Genomic DNA, 11698 nt, shown 5'->3' on the forward strand with positions numbered 1-11698 from the left:
CTTCTTGGCTGCAGTGGTTATTATTATATTTACATGCTTCCAGCTCCCGTTTCTGCTCGATGATAACTCGTGGTTTTCCACTCTCCTTTTTCTCCCTCCTCGCGCTCACAGACACGTAACGGGTATGGCAGTCCATTCTCCCTGCAGCATGGACTACACTGCCCATGAGGCTACATTCTTTAGGGCTATGCCTGTAGCATTCTGCCTATTAGCTTAGCACAAAAACAACAACAAAAAGGCGTTCTCTCACCCAGGAAACACACAGTCGCAGAGAGAGCGAGCGTCACCCTGTAACCATGGCAACCATAACGCTGCCGCCTGGAACAACAGAACATAGCTGTCAAACAAAACCCAAACAGTCCTGACCCACGACAATATGAAACAGGAAAATACCGCAGTGTAATCCATTTATTTCAACAAAGTAACTGTATTCTAAATACCACCATACAGTTACTCATATCTTGTATTTTAAATGCGTAACAGCGGTACATGTATTCCGTTACTCCCCAACACTGGGTATCACTGATCCACCATGTAACTACATCTGCTACAGTTTTCCTGAATGGTATTACCTTGGTCTCCAGTGACACTCGGAGGAATCTCAGAGTCATTTTTGACCAGGATATGTCTTCCACTGCTCATATTCAACAAATATGCAGAACTGCTTTCTTGCAATTGCACAGTATGTATTAAATTAGAAACCTCCTGTCTCAGAGTGATGCTGAAAAACTAGTTCATGCATTTATTACTTTTAGGCTGAGCTATTATAATTCATTGTTAGCAGGCTGTCCTAAAAACTCCCTGTAAAGCCTTCAGTTGATCCAACATGCTGCGAGAGTATTGACATGGAACAGAAAGAAAGAGCAGATTTCTCTCCATAGTGGCTTCTTTTCACTGACTCCCCGATTAATCCAGAATTGAATTTAAAATCCTTCTCCTCACACACAAGGTCTTGGATAATCAGGTCCAATCTTATCTTAAAGACCTCATAGTACCATATCACCAAAATAGCGCACCTTGCTCTGAGACTGCAGGCATATTTGTGGTTCCTATGGTATTTAAAGTTGAATAAAATATCCTCTTTTGTGGAACCAGCTCCCATTTTGGATTTGGGAGACGGACACCCTTTTCGAATTTTAAGATTAGGCTTAAAACTTTCCTTTTTGATAAAGCATATAGTTAGGGCTGGATCTGGGGGCTTCCCATGATGCACATGATGAGTTTTTCTTCACTTGCCTCTTTTTACCTTACCCATAAGGAAAAGATATATATATAAATCTTATAAAGTTTGTATCTGTCTTGTGTGAAACTTGTATGAAAAGCATATAAGTGTGAAAACAGATATAAGATCCCTTGAAAAATTATATAATGAAACTTGTATGTTTTGGAAACTTACTAAAACAATGTATGAAAGTAATGAGAAAGTGGCCACTTTCATGAGTAATCACATATAAGTTTTTACTATTTCTTTTCCATATGGGTATGCTTATACACAACTCTCCATTTAACCATTAGTTATTATTAATCTCTGAGTCTGTCTTGCCATATCTACCTCCCCTCATTCCCAACCAGTAACAATATGTCTAACATTTTTTCCTGTTAAAAGGGAGTTTTTCCTTCCCACTGTCACCAAGTGCTTGAGGGGAGGGGCATCTGAGTGATGGTGTTTTCTCTGTATTATTTCTTTACTTTAGAGCTTTACTTACAATATATATTTGGCTGTATATAACTAAAACTCAACTAAATTGACATTTTGTCTATGATAGACACACTACAGGAATCAACTCATGTTGATTCCTGTAGTGTGTCTCTTTGTCTTTGAGCCGCGGCCTTTTGGACATAAAAATAAGCAATTAATGTTTCAACTTACAAGTTTGTACTTCCATGTACTTCCAGTTCCAAATCACAAATTTAAACAAAAGCTGTCCGATTAATCAATAATACATAGCAGACTCACTTGAAAATGTCTGCTTTACATCTCTGCCTGTGTCTTGGTGTATTTGTTTGTTCTGTTCCTTTTAAATTGCATTCTGTGTCACTCTTTTTTCAAATAACAACAGTCCAGTTACCCATGGGTATCATTAAAGTTTAATCAAATCTGAATTAATCGTGCATGCTTGTGTAGAAGCCGATCAAAATGTCTCATTAGAATCAATCATTCGGGTTAAGGACTTGCCATTAAAATAAAACAGCAGTGCAGATGAGTTCTAAAACAAATACGTCATCAAACAAACACGCTGTCACATCGGGAGAGGCTGATGGTGCACTGGGCGATATCCAGCGATTTTACTGAAGCTTGACTTTCCTGTTAAGACCTGCAGACAGATGACAGATGTAATTCTTGACAAAATGACAAATGGTCTCCCTACATGTCTGTCTGTCCTGTCAGCAGGGGGGTAAATGTTAATCAATAGCACATCCCTATTAGAGGCAAGCAGATGCCACCTCCACCTCTGTGGCGCTTTGTGTCTGGTCTAAATGAAAGCCTGGGTCAGGACCACAGCTGTGGCAACCACACACACACACACACACACACACAGAGTGAATATTGGATGAAAGCATAGACAGAAGAAAGGTTAGGTTGACTGCGGGAGTAAAAGAAGTATGTTAGTTGAAGGTGGCCAACACGAATCAGTGCAGAGTGGGAGCCACGGTGCTGCTGAACTGGCTAAAGTAATGAGGCCGGCATAGCGGGGAATATGGCTAATATGGAGAGATCAAACCACTGGTACACCTCTAGGAACAAGCTCCCTGGGATCCCTGCACTTAGATGTGACACCCCGCAGGCCCAGACACAGGCCCACCCACACACAGACTGTGTGTGTATTAGCTAGCCTTCCTGTTAAGAACATTTTATGAGTCATGATGTATTGACTTATGAGGGATGTGTCGAAATGGCAGAATACCAGGTAAATTCATAAATACTGGAATGTGTTCTTACTTTTCTTTCAAGACAAAAATATCTTGCTTATAAAGATGGAAATATAGCAGATAAATAGAAGAGAACAGAGCATCATGTGAACAAATTTTCACATCAGTTCACAGGTGGCACTTCTGAGAGTTGTTCGATAGTTTCTAACTTAGCTTTCAAGTTTTGAGGTCTTATATTTTGTGTTTAATTAGCTGATGAAATTTTAAAACTCTGTTTTTAGTAATGGTTTGCACAAAGAAAGCCAGGTGCTTTACTTGATAACACTTTTTGTCTTTTTGTTTAAGATTTTCAAAAGTTTCTTACACTTTTGAAAATAGTGTAAAATATACACTTTTGTGAACCTTAAAGAAATCTTGGCAACAGCAGGGGGAGGCTCTTTAAGCTAACGAAAGGATTAGAGGCATAACCTTAATTCATGATATGAAATATATAACAAAAAACGGATTTTTTATTTTAGCTAAAGCGAGTTTGATGTTACATGGTGAGGAAATGCTACCAAAGCTAACCCACTATGGAGGTGAAGTTAGAACACTCAGATCTCATTAGAGTTAAAAAAAAAAAAAAAGAAAAAGAAACTTCAATGAGGCATTTTAATGTAACAAATTACCTTTTAAAGGTACTATTACCCATCAAAGTTTGTTTGACAATGCTTTGCAGATAAAGTGTTAAAAGTTGCAAAAGTATACCAACATTCTCATATTATTCTGGGACTTAAGCACATGACCGGATCCATGTAAGCAAACTTGGAAAATTGTTTGAATGTTTTGCAAATTAGCCAGGCACAAACTGGCAGTCACAAAGAAGAAAGCATAGAGTTGTAAACTACAGCCCCGACTGCTGTGAAGGACTGGGTGCTAACCTGTTTAAAGGAGGACTCCAACTTTTAAGCAAGTGATAGTGGTGGAGCAGAATGGGTGCAGAGTTAAGTTGGTTAGCGCCATTGATGTCATGTGGCGGAAAATATGGATTATGGGTATAACATTTTTCTAACTGACATATTTTAAACTATTTGTCTGTCCTTGAGCCAACCAAGGAATACGGTCCTTGTTGCAAATTTTGACGAAGGGTAAAAATAGACAACTCAACACCCTGCTTCCTAATAGCCATTGATAATAGCCACCTTAATGGTAAATGGCCTGTATTTGTATAGCGCTTTACTAGTCCCTAAGGACCCCTAAGCGCTTTACATATCCAGTCATCCACCCATTCACACACTGGTGATGGCAAGCTACATTGTAGCCACAGCCACCCTGGGGCGCACTGACAGAGGCGAGGCTGCCGGACACTGGCGCCACCGGGCCCTCTGACCACCACCAGTAGGCAACGGGTGAAGTGTCTTGCCCAAGGACACAACGACCGAGACTGTCCAAGCTGGGGCTCGAACCGGCAACCTTCCGATTACAAGGCGAACTCCCAACTCTTGAGCCACCTAAATGGCTCGAATAATGACCTTTCTCCAAAAGTCATGGGGGGAAAGCCATAGGTTTTGTAAGAACATTTTTCATTGAGATTTAAAGCATGTTCAATTCCTTAAGATGTTTCTCTTGTGCTACATGTACAGAGTGCAACAGAGAAGCAAAAATGTACTATGTGAAAATAGAGATTATAATGTGTCCAAACCTCTGTGGCAGAGAAGGACGGGCATATGCAGAGTGTACTCTTTGGTGGTGGACCCATACCAAGCTTGCGTCCAGGGCCTGTGGCCATGATAATTTACTCAGATTAATTTCAAACAAGTGTAATTTGGGGATTTCAAGCAACATTGTCAAATATGTCCCACCTTTAAAGGTACAGTCAGTAATTTTTTGAAGTTATTTTATAGAAAAAGTGCACTGTACTCATAAAAATGAATAGATTCGTGTGTAATTATTTCCCTTCCAACTAATCCTGTTTTATGTATGTGACCAGAGACCAGCCACAAAACACTAAAGATGGAAGAAAAGAAGGAGAACAAAGAGAAACATTTATTATCAGTAGATTAGACATACCACCCTCCCGTCTCCGGGCAGCCGACGACAGCCAGTTCAACAATTTATTTCATTTATTCATTTATTTTATTTTATTTAGAAAGAGGGGCAATACATATTAATGCACATTTTAACAAATGTAAATATGCCAGATTATAGCCTGGGCTAATTTCCATCTGCAGACCCTCTGGTAGGTTGGTGTTAAACACAAGTTAGTAAAAACATACAGAGACACTATTTACAGGCCATGTGACAAGGACAAAACAGTGATCACATTATACTAGAACAAACAATGACAAGGAGAGTGGACACAGAGTAAATAATGGAAACACATCAATCATATTGCACAAACCCCAGTATTGCACATGCCCTGACTGTCCTGATATTGCACTGACCCATTACACTAATAGTTGTTTCCCTTTTTGTAATACACTAACTTTTTTTCACGTCCAATATAAAGCATGATTATTAAACATGATCACATGTTTGTGTGTCCCTCAGCCACCCTTTTAAGTGACTCTTAAAGATGGGTAGACTTGTACTTTCCCTCACTGACAGTGGAAGACTATTCCAGAAGCTCACTCCCTGATATGACAGAGCATTCTGTGAAAAGGTGGTGCGTCTAAATGTCAATTCACAATCACCTCTAACAGTTGCTCGAGTCAGTCGAGACCCGACAACACTGCTAGATATTTGCTTAATAAAATCACTCATTGGTGGAGGCGCCAGACCATGTATAACTTTGTATATTAGACAGGCAAATTTAAATAATTTGAAATTAGTAAAATTTAGAAACTTGTATTTATCTAAAATTTGACAATGGTGATATGAAATAGGTTTTTTATCTAATATTTTCAATGCTCTTTTGTAGCATACTTCGATTTGCCCAATAGCAGCAAAGCTTGTATAGGACCAACTTGTAGTACAGTATTCAACATGAGCCGGTATCATAGAGTGCAGGAATGTAATCGCTGCTGTGTCTGTTAATGATGTGCGGATATGTCTAAAGTTCTATATATTAACATTTACAGTTTTCACTACTTTTTTAACCTGTTTTTTAAAGGATAATTTTGAGTCTAGTAGCACTCCCAAACACTTAAATTCCTCAACATTAATTAGTTCTTGTGCACCCAAGCAAACTTTTACTGCAGCCACGGTTGTTTTAGATGTACTAAAAAACATTGATACAGTCTTTTTAACATTAAGGCACAGGCATGAGTCATTCAGCCATTTTTGTAAATCATGTAATGCCAATGAAAGCTGATGGGCTGCATCATCAGCAGTTTTGGCTTGTGTAAAAATTACTGTATCATCAACATACATAATCGTGTCCACATTTTTGCATACATTGGGCAAGTCATTTACATAAAGTGAAAATAAAAGGGGGCCTAGAATTGAACCCTGAGGGACACCTTGCGTACAGTAAAGATAGGGTGACTTGCTATTCTTTATTTGCACGCATTGTTTTCTATCTGATAGATAAGACTGTATCCATTTAACAGTGTGATTACTAAAGTTAGATGTTGACAGTCTAGACAAGAGCTTAAGATGATTCACAGTGTCAAATGCACGCTTGAAATCAAGAAAAACAGCTGCAACATAACTGCTCTGGTCTAAGTAAGATTTCACTCTCTCAACAAAAACACAGACAGCCGTTTCAGTTGAATGAAGAGTGCGAAATCCGAATTGCATAGGGTGCAAACCCGAATTGGAGTCATTAAGATGTTCGATGATTGAAATAACAGCTGGTTTTAGGCTAACATTATGCCCGCTAATGTTTCACTAACAGCAACACCCACTAACAGTAGCAAGAACCTCAGAATGGCTGTCAAAAGTGAGCTTCACTGACCTGCATTGTATCCTTTCACAAAGTTTTACGTATGTGGGGCAACATACTTGTCCTACAGCAGCCACTGTAGCTGGGATTGTTCCCTTTGAATTGGAAGGAGTGAGAAAACAGAACTCAACTGACTGCAATTTGAAATCTACTGACACTTAACGGTGAAAAATTTACACGCTGTAACTTTAAAAACACATACGAGCACAAGGCCCAGTTTAGGAACAGGAATGTGTAACACCAACACCTGTGTCAGCGGCAGTGGCAGCAGCCATATAGCAGTTCCTCCTCCTTCCCAGAATCCTCCTGGCCTTCACACCTGTCATTACAAACAAAATGAGTGTGAAATTATGCCAAACATTCGTCTGTACTGTTTATCTGGCTTTGTGGGTTTGTCAGTGTAAAAAAGCCACAAAAAAAAAGCAAGATTGAGCGCGACGTCGGAAATAAAACAAAACTGCTTTTTTTCCCCCGGTGAAGGACGCACACAAAGAACACGCTGAGAATACAAAGTAAGTGCTGTAACGGCACCCGAGGGAGGCCTTGTCAAACAAACAATGAGACACGATTAAATGGCATTATTATATGAAACTAGCTCAAGTCATCAGGGAGAGAAAGAGAAACAGATTCACATTTGCATCCTTCATTAAGTAATGGAGTTGTTTGAATGCTGACGCGCAATGTCAAGACATGTTGATGCCACGGCAGACATTTATGTTTCCCATGTACAGCATCCCTCTCACTGAAACTCTACAGGCCTGTCAGGGCTGCCGGAGCGAAGCAATCACTCACTCTCTCACACGCATACAGTACACACACAGACACACACTCGTACAAAAAGAGGCTGTATGCATTCAAGCATTCTCTAAACTAATAAACCTGCCTATGGACTTAGCCAGTCTTAGTCTGAAGTGTCATTAGAAGTGGCAGGCAGCTGTGGCAGCCTGTGAGGGGCTAAGAGGCTTGAGCTCCCACCGTCTGTAATCCCTGCAAACAAAGTACACGCCATGGTGGAAAATAAATATATAAGCGAGTGAGACATGCAAACACGATGCCACACACACACACACACACACACACACACACACACACACACACAGTTTTACAGTAGGTGATGCAAACATACGCTCTCGAAAACTTCAAAGCAGCGGTGAAAATGCAAAGTCATGTGTACGGCAATCCGACTTAAAAAAGTTATCCGACACCCTGATGGAAACGTGAAGAAGCACGTGTGAGGTGCACGGCTCCACCTACACCACCCCTCAACACACACACTCTTGAAAACACAATTGGCTGGAAGACACACATGTGCATAGAGATTGCTAAGTGGTAATAAAGGCCAAGGCTTATTAATGGGACAATCTGACAAGCAAAAGTGCTGTGCTGAGGATTCTCTCTCTGCCTCTCTCTCTCTCTCTCAAACACACACACATACACACACACACACACACACACACACACACACACACACACACACACACACACACACACACACACACAGGCTCATTCCCGATAACTGTAAGTTATTGGAGAGGAGGTAATGTTGCTGGGTAGCATCTCCCTGTAGTCACATTTCCACTTGGAGATGAAACAGCTAATTGGAGATGGGACCCTCTCAGCTCTGCAGACTCCAGTAATGGATTTGGATGTGGAGAGCCCCCCACCCCCCATTCACCCGAGCTATACTTCACTTTTTATAATCCTCTGTTTTAACTGCTCCTTTGCCTGACCAAACCCTCGCAAAACCGGTTTACTCTCCATTTTAACTTGTGGTACAACTTACCCATGTGTTCCAGGCTAATGTCAGGTTAAATGGAAATAGAGGATATATTTCATAAGAGTTTTGCATAATGATCATCAACAAACTGAGGTCAGCGTAATAAAAAACGGTGGGTCACTTTTTCTTAATCACTGCACAAAGACAAAACAAGTTTTTCTTCCCCTCAAAAAAAAAATCCGCTGGTCTACTCACCTTTCTCTTTTCAATTCTAGCTTGCTGTGAAGCTATTGAGGCGTTTGAGATATTCTTTCAAAACACTCACTGCTATTACATCTTTCAATGTGTAAGTGTTTATCTCCATCTCCGTCTCACTTTTTCTTCTCCCCGTGTCTCTTTCTCTCTGCTGCTCCTGGTGTGAGTTTCTCTTTGAAATGCTTTCTAATTAGCACGTACAACACACAGCCAGGGTTAAATTAAATTGCTAAGATACAAGGAGGTGGAGGTCAACGGCTCTGCAACGACTGTCAGCACAGATAATTGGGAGATATACTTTTCTTTTTCCTCCTTCTACTTTTGCTAAATATCCATGATCAAAATGACAGCGGATGGCGTACAGACAGTTTGGTAGGGTGGCAGTGCGCTGAGGCGAAGACGCTTTATGAAATATGAATTTATTTTTAGAGATAGAGGAAGACAAGTAATTAGGAGTGCAGAGAGAAAATCACTTTCATGTCTACTCTCACTCTGTCTCTGCCCCAACGTTCTTGCACCTGGGAAACAACTTCTGTGAAGCCAATATATAAGGGCCAGAATTGGCTTTATGAAATATATGACAATGCAATTCTTTAGCTGCATAATAACGGCGATAAACTCCACACTGGCTGAGTAAAGGAAGCATTAGAAGATGACTACTGTCTACTCTGATTTAAGTATAAAGGTTTATATTGGTTTTCAATCATTAGTGCATTACAATAAGCAACTCAGAGATGAACCTGGTTCATTGTTTAAATTGTTGATCGTGTCGTGTTTATGAAGGCAAATAGTTGCCTGTAAAATCTCCAATGGTTTTGTCGCTAGAGCCAGATCTGCATCTCAACTGACCCGTCACAAAGACATTGGTGTCGCACAAATGCTGTTAATATGAAATTAATGCAAAAGAAACAAAGGAAAAGGAAACACTCCTTTGTGGACCAATGTACAAACAAAATGTTTGGTTTAAGTCACTCAGGTCAAACCTCTGTGGAAGCCGTCTTGTCTTGCAGATAAAGTGGAAGCCTGCCACAAATGCAGGGTTTTTTTGATAGGATGTGAGCTGGTAAGAGTAGGAATTTGATTGGTTGACCATTTGTAGAAATTCTAAATAATTAGGGGAAGTGTGAAATGACTTATACATTTTGCGTGTATACATGACATGTTTGCTTTATATTCCATTACTGAAAAATGATTGATTATGTTGTGGTTATTTGTGAAAATTAATGTTGTTATTCTTTTCCGTATCTACAAAGATTATAGATAGACCAGTTTGAACTGAGAAGGTGGGGTTTGAAAGTATATATAGGAGGACTGCTGGATGTGACGGGGCGATGGATGGGTGGCCATGTTGGTATTCGCCATTAGTGTAACTATTAGAAGGCTATAAACTGATGTTGTTTGATGTTCAGTCAAGTCAGACTACTACTACACCTTTCTGTGCAACATTTGTTTTTTTAAACCAGGCTCAGTTTTTCCAAACTGAAATAAAAAAAAGATGGATACAAAATGTTGCGTTTTTAAGAGGACGTGAACCTTAAAGTATGCGTTTACTGAAGTCAGAGGTGCTTTGTTTGCAGAGAAGATAGTACTGCGTTAAAGGATTACAGTTTGAATCAACATTACAAGACTAAGGATACAGAGAAGTCCAAGTCTTGCATAGTGGGAATGGACATCTGCAACTTTGCTTGCAAAGCTATAAAAGCAACAAGGACTTTTTACCAAGCTTGTTTACACATCCAGGGATGGAGCAGTCGAGACCAGGGGCCCGTTCTTCGTACCTCGCTAAGTAAGTTAGCCGGATTTGATTGTTGACGATTTCGCGTGATCCTGGATCGTTCGGTTCTTCGAAGCCCATCCGGGACTTGCTGTCATAGCAACAGAGCCGTAAGCGTAAACCTGCTCGGGAGCAGGTTTACTTTATGTAAACAGGATTAGATCGCGGCCACTCAGGTATTTCCGCTTCATGTATACGAAAGCAACAGCGATATTTTACCACTGTTGTACCATAAATAAATAACATCAATGTAACTAAAGATAATGCAGCACTTGATCCTTTTATTGATGTCACACAGATACATACAGGTCATTTCCTAAAAAAGGGAAATGTACTATTAACATTCTATTACATGTATGTGATTATTACAGATGTAATTCAGATTTCAGAGTAGTAATTGCAATTTACTTCGTGTAATCAAGATGGGAGACCACGGCTATAAAAGCGAAGGTGGATTTGGGAAGCCTGTTGCAGCCATGTCCTGTCCGTATACGCGAGCCACCCATTGCGGAAGGTGCAAGATTGATAAGGAGAGTCCTCAGAATTCAGCGTATATTGCGGGACAGACAGGATCCTTTAGCTCAGCGCGACAGTGTGCTCATAGAGAGATATCGATTTTCCCGTGAGGGTATTATTCACTTAACCAACTTGTTGACGAGGGGGTGCAGGACCACCACCTGTCTTTTTTTGCGCTGCCCCTTTTCTTGGTTGCTGTTATAAACAAACAAACAGATTATTTCAGGGTCTCTGTCCAAGAGACGAAAAGCAATATAAGTGATAAATATTACCATTCTGTAGAATATTCTTATATTTCACTTTTACTTGTTCCCATGTTCTAGTGGGTCCTGTTGTGGCTCTAATGTGAAAGGGGATATAATATAACATAATGTAATATAATATAATGTAATATAATATTGGATAATATGGTGTGATATGATAAATCTACCCTACCACCTACTGGTGTTGGCCAGAGGGGCCGATGGCGCAATATGGCAGCCTGGCTTCTGTCAGTCTGTCCCAGGGCAGCTGTGACAGCTACCAGTGTGTGAATGTGAGAGTGACTGAATAGTGGCATTGTAAAACGCTTTGGGTGCCTTGAAGAGCGCTATATAGATCCACTCCATTATTATTGTTATTATTAAATTACTTACGAGTTTAATTTGTCAGCAACTTTCTGCCAGCCCTCTCTCCTTGCTTTTGCAGCCTTTGCAGTGTT

General features: G+C 40.2%; 1 long non-coding RNA gene across 1 annotated transcript; it reads right to left on the reverse strand.

Moving 5' to 3' along the window:
* Positions 1-6601: 6601 nt before the first annotated feature.
* LOC309691927 lies at positions 6602-8834 on the reverse strand. The gene is made up of 3 exons (XR_014272163.1): positions 8709-8834; positions 6984-7055; positions 6602-6831 (listed from the first exon to the last, which is right to left on the reverse strand). It is a non-coding gene; the product is annotated as an uncharacterized lncRNA (long non-coding RNA).
* Positions 8835-11698: the final 2864 nt, after the last annotated feature.

This window comes from Aulonocara stuartgranti (assembly GCF_965226115.1).
Source record: "Aulonocara stuartgranti genome assembly, chromosome: 17".
NCBI lineage: Eukaryota > Metazoa > Chordata > Actinopteri > Cichliformes > Cichlidae > Aulonocara > Aulonocara stuartgranti.